The following is a 16,707-nucleotide window of genomic DNA, read 5'->3' on the forward strand; positions in this document are numbered from 1 at the left end:
TAGCCACTGCTGTGCTGGTTTAAGGTTAATGTTTTACTACTTGGTCAGAACACCAGTTTCCTATTACTGTTTTTGGGTTTGTGTGTGTGAGAGAGAGAAAGAGAGAGAGAAGGGGGGAGGAGGGGAGAGAGGGAGGGAGAGAGAGAGAGAGAGAGAGAGAGAGAGAGAGAGAGAGAGAGAGAGCTTTGCCCATGATTCATTCCAATGGCTTTTGACTAGCATTCCTTCTTCCAATGTTAAATCACGGCAAAAAATGTTGTAAATGCAAGATACACACACACACACTCACACTCACAATTTTGTTAATGTGTAACAAGGCCATTTCATGAATACATTTCATTTCTCACCATTGAGGTCACTGAGCTTTTATTGTGGCCAGCTGCTCACTCACTACCTTGGCTCTCAATGCCTTTTCCAAAATCAATAAGTGATCAAGTAACCATCCCTGGATGACTTAAGGATCACATCTTACTTGACTTTTTGGGGCTGTGTGGCGTCCATAATCTTTAGAGCAAGCCCAGATGTTGGTGATAAAAAGATTCACATTTTACAAGCCAAGTTATTGGTGCAGGAATGAGGAGACAAAAAATCTGTAAGTAGAGACGTCAGGGGAAAAGAATTGGCTTTTGCATGAATAATATCTACCTCACAATTTGTGGTTTCTCTTCGGATCTTGCCGATTTTACTTTAATTCAACCATAAATTCAATATCCACAGTGGTTCACAGTTCAAAACTGCTCCTAAATTTGCTTTGAATTTACTACAAGATTTTTCCAGAACATCTGATCTCAACAGCAACATCCTACAACTATGTCCTCTAGGACTTTACCTGTGGAATTGGGCCTCTGAGTGATGTTTCCTCAAAATTAAACTCCTTGCACATGGTGTGGGAAAAAATTGATTCTACTTCTTCCCCCTCTGTAGGAAAGCTTTGAATGAAAATAGGCAATAGGGCAGTTCTGCTTGAAATAATGGTGCAGGTGTAAATTTCAGTGGGAAACCAGTTCAGGAAAATGTCAGACACCTCGTTGAAGATGAGTACTGAACACTTGCTTGGAAATATAGTTGGGAATTCAAAGGACTGGAATGGAACTTGAGCTTTCAGGATTTTTCCCTTCCCTTCCCTATGTTTCAACTTATTGTTGGCACCATCAACTGGCATTGGACTATGCAAACCTTTGGAAAAATGATGAATGTGAAATTTTCTTTCTTCTTTCTTCCTTCTCTTTTTTATTAGAAGTTAGAATGCCAAGAAATTAGGAATTTGCCTTAATGTAACTATGGTAAAGGAGAAATTCACTGATTTTAGACCCAAGATATACCATATTCCAATGGACTTTCATTTCATTCCCTTATTTATTCTCTTAAAAGTTAAGTCCTCTTGGCACGCACCTCCTTGGTAGGATGTTATATTTGGACAATCTGCTGAAATAATCAAGCAATGATCTCTCCTTGTTTTCCTTCATTCATAAGACTGCAAGTGAATTTATTCCACCTTGATTTCAGATGAGCTTAGTCAAAAGACCTAACAGCATTATGAAAGTGCTTCTTCGTTTCAATAAAGACATTTTTCAAGTCCAGTAATGGAAGGGTGAGAAAAGAGCCCCAGAGAGGAATCTATGAACACGAGAGAACGGCAAAGGTAGTAGCCTAATTCTCTTTGTTATCAAGTAAAATGACTTCACAAATATGACAATAAATCACTGTGGAAATCAATCCGAGCGGAGGCAACTGCTGCTGGCTGATAATGCATCAATCAATATTTAATGTTTACACTTTAATTAATCCACACGTAGGAAGCATTCTTTCAGTGACACAAAAAAGGGACCAGAAATAAAACACCTTTGATATCAAACAGGGGGTGACTGCTGGCCTATCTGTTAAACCTTGATTGGGCTTTCAATTGATCATTTCACACACACACACACATACACACACACACACCTCCTCCCCTTCCCCAGTTATACAGGCACACAATGTCGCATTTGGTTAGACAATAAACATAGGGCAGGTTCCAGAGGAAAACAAAGAGAAAAAGAAAGAAAGACAAAGAAAGGAGTTTTCAAAAATGTGGCTTTGGGTTCTTGCAAGTTTTTCAAAACAAAAGGAAATGTCATTCTGAGAAAGACATTGTTTATGGAGGGAGAAGAATGGAGAAGAAGAATGGGGGGGGGGGGAGAATCTATTTTCCTGGACATTTTCTTCTTTCGAAAAAGAGAGCTCTGTTTTTCTACTTTATGAAGCGAACAAAGACATTGATTTGTCTCCATCATCATCATCATCGTCATAACCAGGAGGAGAAAAGAAAAAAGGAAGGAGGGAACGAAAGAAGGAAGGAAGGAAAACATTTTTGCCACAACACCGGATGAAATCAAAGAATGGAAAGTTGAAATAAGCAGATATGGACAGTTGTGATCATAATAGTATACCTAATATTTCATCTGCCTGTTCAATTGTCACTATAGGGGGATACTCAGATTTTTCATTCATCAACTTCTGGAGGTTTGGGGGTTTTCCAACTCTGCACTTGAAATCCAAACCATTTAATACCAATTACTGTTCAACTGTAGGATCCTTGGTGCTCTCTGAGCTTGGTGGCTTTCTTGCAGATGTTTCATTATTATCAACTGTATAACATCATCAGCTGCTGAAATAGTTGGATAATGAAATGGCTTCAAGAAAACAGCCAAGCTCAGAAATCTACCAGAACTCCACAATTCAAGCCTGAGCTTCAAATATTCTCTTCTATTGGTACTCTTGAACTCTTGGGAGAAATCGTATAGAAACAGTTCATATTTCTTTACTTGCCTTCTGTAAATTCCTCTTTTGGAATATTTGAGCATCTTCTAGATCTCTGTGTTAGCAAACTAAATTTTTTATGACTGTCCTTCATAATCTATGCCAGCTTTTTTTCTGATGAAAAGGTAGGGAGTGGTAATTGAAAACACAACAACATTTCTGAGAGGTGAAATCAATCCTTTTTGGAAACTAAGCGACAGTGGGGAAAGGTTATTATTGTTGGTATTGTTACTGAATACTTAACACTGTTCGGAAATTGGTACTTGTCAGAGACAAACTGAAAGTACCTAATGAAATTATTATATCACCTCACTAAAGCTCAGATGTTAGCTGTAGGCGATAGAAGCTATAAACATTCCAGAATAGGAACAATAGGCCTGAGAAACATGGAAATAACTGCCAACTTTCTCACTGTAAAGGCAGTTATTTTAGTTTAAATGAGGGCTGCATTTTTATTTTGATTTGCTGAGGTGGGAAGGAGAAAGAGAGATGGAACTGGGTATGTCTCGTTTAATGAAAAGAAGGACTGGGGGTGACATGATAGCAGTGTTCCAATATCTCAGGAGATGCCAAAAGAAGAGGGAATCAAGCTATTCTTCAAAACACTAGAAGGCAGAACAAACCAAGATAGAAGCTAGTAAAAGAGGACCAGGAGTATGGATAATTGTCTGAAAGTTTTTAAGGAGAGATTGGATAACCATTTGTCTGAAGTGGAGTAGAGTTTCCTGCCTAAACAGGGGGTTGGACTAGAAGGCCTTCAAGGTCCCTTCCAACTCTGTTATTCTGTTCTGTTTTGAATTTATTGAAATAAAAGTAAGATGGCTCCTAAAAATCTTGAAAAGACAATGTAATAAAATCAGCGTGTGTGGTGCTGGGGACAATATAATTAAACTGTTTTTCTACTCTGCCAGTTTTAGGTAGGTTTTTTTTAAACACACACACACACACACACACACACCACAGTCCAATAATCTAGACAGTGGGACTTTTAAAAAATTACAACTCTGCTTTATCCTATATTAAATAGTATATTTACTTGGCTCATAAATCAGGATCCCAAAGAGATTTATTATTAATAAAACTTAGGATCCTGCTGATTAATGGACGAGAATCATGAACATTGGGCGGCCTTATCCAATGTAATGTTTTTCCACTTCAGAAATATAGAGGAGGAACATTTTGGACCAAAATAGGTGAGATCTGCTTCAGATTTGGAATATTTTATGGAATATCGACTTTCTTGCTACATTTACTACGTCAATTTCCCCCGAATGAGAGACTTCTGAATCAGCTGGGTTTAACAATTCCTATATGGGTAGGTCTCAACTTGTGACCATAACGGATATCCAACATTTCCGATGCTAAGCGAGCCATTTGTTAAGTGAGTTTGACGACTTATAGCAATAGCACTTACAAGCATTTTATCAGAGAAAAGGCTAAGACGGTTGCTCTCCTCTCCTTGGTATTATTATTTTTTGGTTTTAAATTGCAGGTTCCCTGAAGAAGAGAGAAGGCAAAAGTTGCTCTCAGGCCACGTTGTGTTCAACGAGCTTGATTTCTGGCAGGGAGAAAAAGCAACAATAAAACAAAACTCAGCAACCTGCTCGCCACATTAATAATACGCCTGCCAGATCCAAAACTGTTAATCGATTGCCTTGGCTGAACGCTGTTTATTAATAGTGCTTCCTACTCTATCTGGAGACATTCGAAACTCCAAACAACTTTGGCTATTTATTAACAAAGCACCGTGAAACCGTAACCCCATAAAGATAATAAACTTCCCCTCCTCCCCCCCTTTTTTTGCTTTGTAATGGCAACAAAGGAAAAAAGGCATTCTCATTACTTATTAAGATGTGCTACATCCTTTGTATATTGAGTTTCTTCATAGACTTTGAACTCTTATCCCTCCTCATTCTATTTCGGAGACAAACATCAAAGCAGCGTGATCTTAACGAAGCTTCTGACGAGTGGAGGCCTTTCAAAGAATATTAATGCCCTATTGAAGAGCAAAAGCTAAGAAGGAGATGTAATCCCCTAAAGAGCTGGTCTTGAGAGTCTTAACAATATAGGAGCGGTAGTATGCATGCTTGATAGATCAGAGCTGTTGTTGTTGTTGGGGTAGCTGTTAATGTGCATGCTTTGGTGAAAGAGAGAGGGCCTGGCGTAACAAGCATGGGAATAGCAGGTCCACCATGCAGATTCGAGCATGCAGATGGACAATAGGAATTTGTTGGCAATCCTGAGCCAGCCAAGATTTCGTGTAACCGGAAATCAAACATGTCGGCAAGTTGCTCCTACAAGGGTGTAAGAACTTCAATTAGGAATGTTATGAAGCTCAAGCATTCCGTTCCAGACTTGGGTTCTTTGCACTTTTCTTATATGGATCCATCTTACTCATTTGTGATTTTTAGACTCGCTCTTTTTCATCAATCCCAGGATTACAACTCAACGGTGGAGGATAGGCCTGCAATCCTGGGAGCCGATGCAAACTGGGATACATGAGGACTCTTAAACATCCCAAAGCATCTCCACAGATATGGGCAAGGAAGGTTTTTTTTTTTTACCTATGTTGCAAAAATGTTCCACGGTGAATTATTTTAAAATAGGTGAAGGAAGAAGAAGAAGAAGAAGAAGAAGAAGAAGAAGAAGAAGAAGAAGAAGAAGAAGAAGAAGAAGAAGAAGAAGGAGAAGGAGGAGGAGGAGGAGGAGGAGGAGGAGGAGGAGGAGGAGGAGGAGGAGGAGGAGGAGGAGGAGGAGGAGGAGGAGAAGAAGAAGAAGAAGAAGAAGAAGAAGAAGAAGAAGAAGAAGAAGAAGAAGAAGAAGAAGAAGAAGAAGAAGAAGAAGAAGAAGAAGAAGAAGAAGAAGAAGAAGAAGAAGAAGAAGGAGGAGGAGGAGGAGGACATATGAATCATTTTCCAGTTGACGTGGTCACATCTAAAGATCTCATGGGTGTAGTTAAGCAGGTGCCGACATTTCTCCCATTACAAGAAATTGCACCTTCCTCCTCTTAAGCTTTTATTACTGAGTATGTTATCTTGTGGCAAAGGAAGGGGAGAACAAGAGGGAGGGGGGAAGCCTTTAGGAGCTGAATTGTGCTGTCAGTTTTCCACATCTTGAAAGCTCTTTTGAGTCAGTCAGAAAGACTGATGTGTCAGAAGGCTATCAATCACAGCCTCGTTTTGTTTTCTGCCATCGGAAACAAAGTGTGTCAACGTGGCCTTGAATAAAAATGTCTTCATTTCATTAAGGTGGTACTCATGGCTGCCCAAATGTCTGGAGAGAAAATAAGAAGAAGCCCCCCCTCCCCCATTCGTATTTCCTGCAGCGTTGTCTTTCAGATGGATGGTTCAGCTCTGATTGCTATCAAGGTTGGTCAGTTGACTTCTTCACACCTGCGGGATGAATGAATTGGAAGCAGTGCACCCCAAATTGATGGCCAACAGGAGAAAAGAGGAGGATGGATTTATGGGCCATTTCATGGTGAACAGGGGATAATCTAGTCCTACATTTAAGGCTCCACTAATGTATAACTTTCCTTTAAAGTTAATCTGAAGTCATTGGGGTGGTATCAACTTTCTTATAACCATCCTACTTTAATCTTACTTCAAGTTTCAACTTGTGATATAACTCTCCTTTATATGAAAATTAGGCACCCCTCTTTCAAGCAACTAGAGGTGTCCACCTTGGTGAAAATCTATGGAGTTATGAGTGAGGACTCTCCCACTTCCTACTAGAACATTTTTGCTGCCATTCTAGGTTTAACATCATGTTAGGATCCTATTTAGATAGCCACAGGTATTGTGTCAATTTGAACTTGTTGATGGAGCTGGCAACATTAGCATACAGTAGCAAAGCCAGAGGAGTCAACTGTCTTGGGACCACACAGGCCTCGATCTCAAAATCCCCATGATTCCACAACTTCATTAGAAGCAACAAGAACAAAGTACTAGCTTGGTTCCCAAAGGATGGCCCTGTGGGTGTCAACCGACAAGCCCCATTCAACCTTCTTACACCAAAACAGTATCCCAACAGTGAAATCAAATTCCAATCAAAGATTGACCCAAATATGAGCAGTGTAACCAGAAGGTGATTGGATAAGACAATTGAACTGAGTGCTGGGAAAATGGAGGCTAGGATGAAATTTGGGGTGGAATTCCAAGTTCAAAAATGCTGTTGCTTGCTGTTTCTAAAAATTGAGCTTTTTGGGTGCCCGGGGAAGAAAACGTGCAATGCCGTGGTCAGGAAAAACAATGCCCAGGGAGGCAAAATATTTTTGAACCCAAATGCAAAAAATGGATGTTAGGATGAGATTCTGGCTGGAATTCCATGCTTACAAATGGTGTTGCTTGCTTTTAAAAAAAAAATGAGCCTTTTTTGTGCCCAGGACGAAAACACATGATCAGGAAGACCAATGCCCAGGGAGGCAAAAAATGTTTGAACCCAAATACAAAAACATATGCCAGGATGAGATTCAGTGTGGAAATCCATGCTTACAAATGGTGTTGCTTGCTGTTTTTTTTTTTAAAAAAAAACAAGCCTTTTTGGTGCCTGGGCACTAGTTTTCCTGACTGCGGCATTATGTGTTTTTTTCCCCAGGTACAAAAAAGGCTCAATTTTTAAAAACAGTAAACAACACCATTTTTAAGCATGGAAATCTACTTCGAATCTCATCCTGGCATCAGTTTTTGCGTTTGGGTTCAAAACATTTTTTGCCTCCCCGGTCATCGGTTTACTGCTCCTCCAAGGGAACCAAAGGACTTTTAATCATGAGTTCTCAGAGCTACACCCCACACTCAACCGTTGGCCAACCAAGGATGACTTGAGGTGTTTTGACGTGAGTTCCGCTTCTTGCAACGGTCTCCCTTACTGGGTCACCAGTTGAGCTGTTCCTTTCTGTCATGTGATTTCCCTAAGTTGGGTGATGATTCAGCTGGTTTGTCCATGTCAGAGGAGAACATGGCACCTTGAGATGGTTGACAAAAATGATTGGAAAGCGTTTATTTTGCCTCAATGTTTCGAGAAGTAGCCTCCGTTTTCTTCCAAACTGGGTTTTCTACTTGTTAGTCCTGTAGCTATAACAGTGAATGTTTACATGGAAATCAAACCTTCTTGTCTATTCTTGTAGGCAATTAAACCAAAAACATTTCCTTGCTTCTCACAACGTTTCTGCACCCATCTTTTCCCGAAGATTCAACCCAAATAGCTGATATGCGTGGCTTGGTTCTAATAAACATTTTTCCCCTCTTTTTTTTTTTTTTTGGCAGAAATATATTCTGCAGCAAACTCAGGTCACAGGATGATTTACAAAACTGTCATTATCATATGGTGTTAATTTGATAGCTCGTTTCAAGTGACATCTGCGAGAAACAGTTGGATATGCTTCAGCTTTTGCATTAATTAACTCAAGTTTCTAATTAATTATGCAAAGCTGAAAACAAACAAATAAAAATAGAGTGAAAAATAATAGCTAAAAAGCCAAGATAAGATGCAGTCTAACACCTCTCTTTGGATTCCTCCGGTTAAACAGATGTATGGCATAGCTTTGGTTTCCATTGGCATCGGATTTTGTGATTGTTATTATTATTAATTATCAGTGGTTAGATTTCACAAACTACGACTGGTGAAAACTTAATAATTCAAAGTCCTGGCCGCAGACCTAAGAATTATGTAAGTAGTGCCTAAGGATATAGGCAGTTCCAATTGAGTGTGGGTTGTTTTTTGTTTTTTTTTTGTAAAATTAAGGTATCCAGGTTTCATAAATTCAAAATTTGCAAATATTGGCGGGTGTCCTAATTACCTACAAGCATCACAGTATCTCCACAATCATGTGATCAAATTCAGATGGTTGCAACTGGCATTTGTTAATGATGACTCTAGCATTCCGCGGCCATGGGGTGACCATTTCCTATCTTCCCAACTTGTTTCCAACCAGCGAAGTCAAGTGGAGGAAGTTGGATTTGCATAATGACCGTGTGTTTCAGCCGGGTTCGCTTAATGAACTTGTGGATAATAACTGCAGGAATTCGCTCAATGTCAGAACTGCCATCGTATCCTTGAGCTTCACCTTTGCTTGCTGCCAGTCTGCCATGAACTACGAGGGAGGAAGTTGGTTGGGTGTGGAATAGGTTAACTACTTATCATACCTTCCAGAGGCACCCTCGCAAGTTCAAAGTGCTGGGAATGGAAAGCAATGGCTCACCAACCAGACACGGTTCCCCAAATAACGTATTCAAATATAAAATGGACAATAAGGGAACAGCAAGATGGAGGAACTGAACTGGAAGGGAACCATGAACAAGGAAAGGTTGGTACAAACTTCAGTTCCAGCTTTGCTATATTGTAAACCATCTGACTTTTAGTAAAGTATACCTTTCAACGCAAATGGAATTGAAGGTCTTTCTTGTGTATAGGACAACATTGGAGCACGTCTGACACATAATAAGCATGGCAAAAGAATGTAAAATCAGCAACTTAACAATGGCTTTGTTTAGCACTAGAAATTCTGGTCCAATTGTGGTTTTAAGTCAAGAACGACCTGGTTTTTATATCTATCCCTGTATTAGATATTTAGTAGTATCCATCCTTGTATTAAGAGCATACAATATAGCGTTCAATGTTACTTGCCATGCAAAGATTGGTTTCACATCACTTCAACCTTTGCACAATTTTATGCATAATTCAGCCTTCGAAAATTATTTTAATGCACACATGCTGATTTTAATGTATTATTATAAGTTGTCTGGGAAAATCAATTTTAAAAATAAACAGGCCCAACATAAAATACTTTCTCGGCTGCTGTGCTAGGTTTTGAGTCAGCAAAGAAAAAGAAATTATGATTTTGTACAGACATCATGTTGCTGTCAGAATGTGCGTGATCGGTTACTTTACTTATGTGTGTGGTTGATGTGCCCAACCAATGGCTTCATTACTTTTATAGTGGAATGAAACTTCTAGAAAGAATGCAGAATTTTTGATCTGGCTTTTAATGTAATTATTGGCAGTATCATTGACATTAAAAAAAAAAAAAATCTGGTACATTCCGTTTCAGTGTTTAATTTTTTGCATCTTTTTAGTCATCCTAACTCCACACATCCACAATAATGTTTTCTGCAAAATCTGAAATCTGTAATACATTTGGGCTCTGCATTTTATCTTGTTACCAATCATGGATTTGCTAGACTCCTTCTCCTTCTTTTCGTTCTCCTTTTTCTTCTCCGCTTCTTCTTTGCCTTCTCCTCATGTTCCTCTTCCTCCCCTCCTCCACTTCCCTGTATCCTTCCTTCCTTCCTTCCTTCCTTCCTTCCTTCCTTCCTTCCTTCCTTCCTTCCTTCCTTCCTTCCTTCCTTCCTTCCTTCCTTCCTCTGTGAGGCATTTCTCTGTTTTTCAGATAGATACCCACAGCAATAGGGCTGATTAATGAATCATTTTCTTTCACCAAGTCAAATTGGGCAAAACCCAGCTTTTATCTATCTCAACATATGCAAATTCGATAAGCATTCCTTTCACCTCTCCACGCAGTAAATTTATTAAAAATCTTGACAAATGCAAGGCCCAGGGCTGAACTTTTTAGCAGTTAATTTTTTAATGTAAATCTCTGATTACACATAGGTTAGATAAAATTTGTATTTTACATATATATAATTTAGAGTTATAAGGCTGTCTAACTCAATTGTGGGTAGTGGGATGATTAAAAACAGATTCAGTACCCAAAAATAAAACAAAAAAAAAATAACCTAACAATAAGCATAATGGAAGAAACCAATCCATCCTAAACAAAATAGATATTGGGCATACCTCAATCCATGCCATAATTTGAGGAGTGGGGAACCTGTTTTCAGAGCCGATTGAAAACCTTGCAGGGGGCTAGTAAAATTCATCCTCTAATTTTGTAATGTAATTCTATAATTAGTAAGAGGATGTAGCTATCTTAGACATAAATAGATATCAGGCATATTTATTACAGGAAGCAATGTTTTTCCTCAAAGCATTATATTAGAGGGAACCACTTAAAAGCTACAGTAAGAGAGATTGTACCCTCTCTTTCCACCACCCTATTTTTTTTAAAAAAAACACAAACTTTTCTGCGATGTTTTTGAAAACTCAAATGGATGGCCTCTGTGGAAAGAGAGTAGCATGATGTTAACTTGTCAGGAGAACATAAACTTGCATGAATTGTTCATTCTCATCAAAGGTCCATCAAATCTTCAGGGACACGAGCTTCTTTAAACCAGTATCTGATGGTGTTCCTTGAGAAATACGTCACGGCCCTTGAAGATGTAACAAAAGGAAAAACAGGTGTGGCCAAATCCAAAACTCAAGTCCCTCCAGAAAGAAAGATGGAGACTTTCAGATCTCCTTGGAATAGCACCTTTCACTCTTTAATCCCACACACATCCATTTTAACTGATTTAAAAGTCCTCAATGATAGTTTCAGCTCTTCTTGCAACTTGGGTGTATCACTGAAAGTTACCTCATAAGTTAATGGGATTGCTTCTCCTATAAAACTAGATTTGTCCACTGGCCACCAAGTTCGGACACAGGCAATCCAGAATTTTAGGATAAGAGGATCCAGATTTTAGCGGTTCTGAAGAGGACCTTAGGATCCAGAATTTCCGAGAAGGTCAATGGGATGTTCCAGAATGTATTTCTGCTTCCTATCCACAAGAGTCATGGAGCTAAACATTCCAAATATTAGTAACCTGTGAGTGGATATGGAGATACAAATCCCTGCAAGATAGCTGAACCCTTTGAAGAGTATGTTTTCAAAAGCTGCAGGAGAAAATATCAGGATGGGATACAAACTGGTCCAAAGCTGTTTGATTCTCAGTCATCCAAGTCATGGTTGTCCCAAAGGTGTTTTTTCAAGAGGCAACTGGATGTTCTTTATTTTTCTTCTGAAGAAGATGAAGAACTGAACTGAAGAAGCTTCTTGGATGAGAAGTGAAATGTCTTCAAGGAAAAAAAAAATAAAGAACGTCCAGTCGCCTCGGGGACTCCTTGGGGACTCCTGTTTGATGAAACCAAAATTTCCCCATGGATTCTTTAAAGCGACTCTTAGATTTCTATCAGAGAGGACGTTATTCCTTGACACATTCTACTTTGGGAAAGCTTTCCTGTCAATGAGTATTAAATAAAGGAAATATATAGCCTTTTTTCCTCTCCCCTTTCTCTTTCTTTCCTCCTTCTAAGACGTTCAAGCAGCAAATAGCCCCATGAAGAATGTCATCTCCATGACTTTGTCAGCCTGTTCTTCATGCAAGTTTCATGACCACATTTACTCTTAATTGATCCTGCAGCTACGCGCCCCTTATGGAGTGTTTTAAATCAATGTCATCCATAAAGTGGTACTAAACTGTACAATATCTTTTTTCCCCCCTCCTCCTTGGCTTCCCCTAGTTGCAGTTAAAGATAACTTATTTATGAGGGCGCAAGGAAAACTAAGAGGGCATGAATATAAATATGATGAAACACCTAAAGACAGGCGCTATCTTTCTGAATTACTTTTTTTTTTTTTTGGTCTTCTCCTGTTTTATAGATTTGGGAATCTGAAAGAAGACTTTACACGTATGTATATAAAGTGTAGTCTGTCTGTAATTCATACATGCGGATGCAGATACCTTGACATAAGTGACACTTTTATTGCTGCTTATTAATATACCTGAACAGAAAGTGACAGAAATATGGGAAATAACAGAATAACAGAGTTGGAAGGGACATTGAAGGTCTTCTATCCAAACCCCTGCTCAGGCAAATGGTTGGCCAATCTCTTCTTAAAAACTTCCAGTGTTGGAGCACCCACAGTTTCTGAAGGCAAGTTGTTCTACTGATGTCTGATATAGGTTTTCCTGCTTAAACAGGGGGTTGGATTAGAAGACCTCCAAGGCATTGGTGGTATTCAACAGATTCTGACCAGTTCTGGAGAACCGGTAGTGGAAATTTTGAGTAGTTTGGGGACCCGGCAAATACCATCTCTGACTGGAGATTTTACAGTATCCTTCCCCTGCCACGCCCACCAAGCCACGCCCACGATAGTAAAATTTTTTGAATCCCACCACTGCTCCAAGGTCTCTTCCAACTCTGCTATTCTTTTTTTTTTAATTTTTATTGGTTTTTAAAACAAACATAAACAAACAAAACATAAAAACATCAAGCCATCTTCTATATATATATATATATATACATGCTATTCTTTTAAACTGAGTATCTAGAATCCCACTAGGCTAGCATTCCTTGATGTACCTTAAAGCAAATTGCCTGGGGCTAAATAAATTCCAGGGCTTCATTGATAAAACAGAGGCCTTCACCCAAGAGGCTTTTGTCTAGGGCTGTTTTCAGATATGAAATTGTCTCGAAATTATGGTTCACCCCTTGACCTAAATTGAAACCGCTGTAATCAAGACCGCTCGCTCACTCTCATCTGAACCTTGAGCTTTGTAAATGGCTTTCAGAAAACTGCTGTTTTATAGCTTCAGCTTGCTTCGCTGATGTGGGAATAAAACGCTTTGGCAAGAAAGAGTCTAAGGATACTGACAGAAGAGAATATTTGCAGCTCGGAATTAAACTGGGGAGCCCTTCGTGCTCTCTGAGGTGGGTGGATTTCTTGCAGTCATTGCACTACCCAGCTAGGTAAAATCATCAGGGAATGAAGGCAAATAAATATATGTGTCCCAGGATAATTTTGCAGGATCGGTCACTGAGACCAGAGGTTTAGTCTTCTGAGCTTTTGGACCCTTCCTGGAGCCCATCCTCAGGAAATGTCTCTCTAACTGAATGTGTGCTTTGCTATACTATGTATAAAATTGTCCAAAGTGCTGTGGTTCGCCGGCAATCTGTGCAGATGGCTGCAGAATTGGACAGTGGGGAAAAACAGGGACCAGTCCAGGAGTCTGGAGAGGACTCGGATGAAGGTCCTGCGTCCAATACAGAGATGGGGCCAGGACCATCTGGGAGTGGGATGCTATCTCCGGAGCCTCCAGAGTCTGGCAGCAGCGAGGCCGAGGAGCAAGGGGAGCCTGTTCCCAGTGCATGTGCGCGCAGAGCTGCTAGAAGGCAAGAGCAGCTGAGACAAAAGGGGCAACTCAGGAGTAAGGCTTGGAGGTGATTGTCCCTCCCATAAGGTATAAAGTAGACAGGCAAAGGAAGAGAGACCTTTGCAGGAAGCAAAGTCGTTCACTCTGTTCAGATTAATCCTTGATGCTCTGTGTGGACTTTGTGCTTCGGTTGGTTTTTTTTGCAGTTCATTTGGCACTTCAGTTGTTGGCAGCAATTCAAAGGAGAGAAAGGTGGGTGCTTATCTCAAGGGACTGTTTGGGACTCATTACGGGCTGGGAATGAACATAATTCCCAGCATTGAAATAAAACCAAGAGTTATTTTCACTAAGCGTGTGCTTAATTATGGTCTCGGAAGCCTTGGTCAGAACACAAAGCACACATTGCAGTAGATAAAGGTTCCCTGAGGATGGGTTCTAGCATGAGTCCAAAAGCTTGGTAGACTAAACTTCTGGTCTTGGTGACTGACCCCGATTGGATCCTGCAAAATCATAAGTGTTAGGTGCTAGCACTGATGATGCTACCTAGTTGGGTAATGAAACATCTGCAAGAAAATAACCAAGCTCAGAGAGCACCAAGGACACCACAGTTAAAGGCGGTGGCTCAGCTAGTATTCTTGGCCTAAATCAGCTTTGCCCAGTTGATGTTAGATTTAAGTTCTCATATTCCTAGCTGACATAGTCAATTGCTAGAGAGTAGCTAGGAATTACGTGTAGTATTTAAAGTCCAGAGCTTTCCTAATGTCTTGAAAGGTAGTTCTTAGAATCTTCTGTACTGTTTAGCACCATGGTCTGATCTTATGTATTTGGAAATGAGTCACGCATTGGTTTAAGAAACCCAGGTCAACAACAACAAACAAAACTCCCAATTCCTGTACTAACAGATAATCAAAGTTGGAAGGGACTTTACAGGTCATCTAGTCCAACCCCCTGCCCAAGCAGGAGACCCTACACCATTTCTGACGAATGGCAGTCCAATCTCTTCTTGAAGATCTCAAGTGATGGTGCTCCCACAACTTCCGAGGGCAACTTCTGTTCCATGGGTTGATTGTTCTCCCTGTCAGAAAGTTTCTCCTTATTTCCAGGTTGAATCTCTTCTTGGTCAGTTTCCATCCATTATTCCTTGTCTGGCCTTTGGGTGCTTTAGAAAATAGCTTGACCCCTTCCTCTCTGTGGAGCCCCTCAAATATTGGAAGACTGCTATCCTGTCTCTCCTGGTCCTTCTCTTCACTAGACTAGCTAAGCCCAGTTCCTGTAACAGTTCTTCATATGTTTTAGTCTCTAGTCTCCTAATCATCCTGGTTGCTCTTCTCAATACTTTTTCTAGAGTCTCAACATCTTTTTATAGTGTGGTGACCAAAACTGGACACAGTACTTGAGGTGTGGTCTTACTGAGGCTTTAGAGAGTGGTATTAGTACCTCACTTGATCTTGATTGTATCCCTCTGTTAATGCAACTTAGGATTGCACTAAGGATTGTCCACTAAGACTCCAAGATCCCTCTCAAATTACTGCTATTAAGCCTGGTTTCACCCAGTCTATATGTGTACTTTTGGTTTTTCTTGCATAAGTGTAGGACTTTACTTTTCTCTACATTGAATTTCATTTTGTTAAATATGGTCCAGTGTCCTACTCATATACACTGCTTTGCCAAAACACTTAGACCAGTTTATGGATTAACCTGATAGGCTCATTCACAGAACAAGCAATCATTTGATTTGCATGACAGGTCGAAGTACAATCCAGCCAACATATATTTTAGTATGATGTATGAATGCACCTGCTGTGTGAACCGTTCTTGAAGCATTGGAAAAAATCATCAATTTATGGCCATGTGAACGTAGATATTCCATGGAAGAGAGATTTCCATTTCAGTGTTCACCAAAGTTACTGCTGGAGAAATATGGATCCACAATCCCTGTCCTGCCCCAAGAAAATTTAGCTAAATGGAGATTCAAAGAAAGAGTGATAGCTATCTATCTTGGGATGTTGTGTTGTGCATTGCTAAGTTAGATTCATTTGCCAATTACATCCTTGAAGAACAATCAAGAGAACATCTGGTGGTATTAATGACATCTTGTTATGCAGCTCCAGGAAACCTGAAGCACTGGAGTATTTCCTATATCATATTACTCAAGTATGTAAGACACCAATATATAATTCATGCTTGCATAATAATGAAGGGTAGGGAAAGAATTGTTCCATAATGTTTTAAACATCTACTAATCCATTTGCCTATCTTCATTCTACTTTATGGTGGAACCAAGAAGAGATAACTTCAGTTCAACTGCTGACCCATTGTGGGAGATGCACAAATTCATTCAAACGGAACTTTCTGCCTGGGAAAAATTTGAAACAATCGCCCATCCAATTTTTCTGCCCACAAATTAGACAGAGGATTTTGAAGGGCCCCTTTCTATATTTCTGAAGTATTATTTTTATTAAAAAAAAAAAATTGTTCACAAGTGAGCTGTTCCTTATTCTTGTGTTGCTCAGGAAATTGGATCAAAGAGTATTTAAAAATAATAATTATTATTTGATTGGCTTATTCAAATGATTGTGGCAAGGAAGGTCATAAAATGAGGGGAAAACTCCCTTAACAACTGCCTTGCTTAACAGCAGAAATGTTGGTTTCAATTGTGGCCACCCATTGAGAACTACATGTATTTTGTATTTTGCTTCTCACTTGAATGGAACTGGCTGGAGTATAAAGCAAAAAGAATGCATGCCTGTTGAAGATAAGATTCTGTGCCGACAGATAGCTTAATTATCCAAAAGATTTTTGATTGCACGGAAATGGACAAACTTACATTAGAATTAAAAGAGAATAAAGTCTCAGATTATTGTACAGTTTGGGAAAA

General features: G+C 39.6%; 1 long non-coding RNA gene across 4 annotated transcripts in view; it reads left to right on the forward strand.

Moving 5' to 3' along the window:
- The first annotated feature begins 353 nt into the window (after window positions 1–353).
- Window positions 354–16,707, forward strand: part of LOC148124849 (uncharacterized) — a 29,951-nt gene continuing 13,597 nt past the window's right edge. The window contains exons 1-3 of one of the 4 annotated variants that reach the window (XR_015744980.1): window positions 354–592; window positions 4,292–6,167; window positions 8,732–9,673. This is a non-coding gene — a long non-coding RNA (uncharacterized LOC148124849). Of the gene's footprint in view, window positions 593–4,291; window positions 9,674–16,707 lie in introns of those variants that run through there. The other 3 variants (XR_015744979.1, XR_015744978.1, XR_015744977.1) reach the window with 3 other exon arrangements.

Source organism: Pseudonaja textilis, chromosome 11 (assembly GCF_049901715.1).
Source record: "Pseudonaja textilis isolate UNSWEBS1 chromosome 11, rPseTex1.2, whole genome shotgun sequence".
Taxonomy (NCBI): domain Eukaryota; kingdom Metazoa; phylum Chordata; class Lepidosauria; order Squamata; family Elapidae; genus Pseudonaja; species Pseudonaja textilis.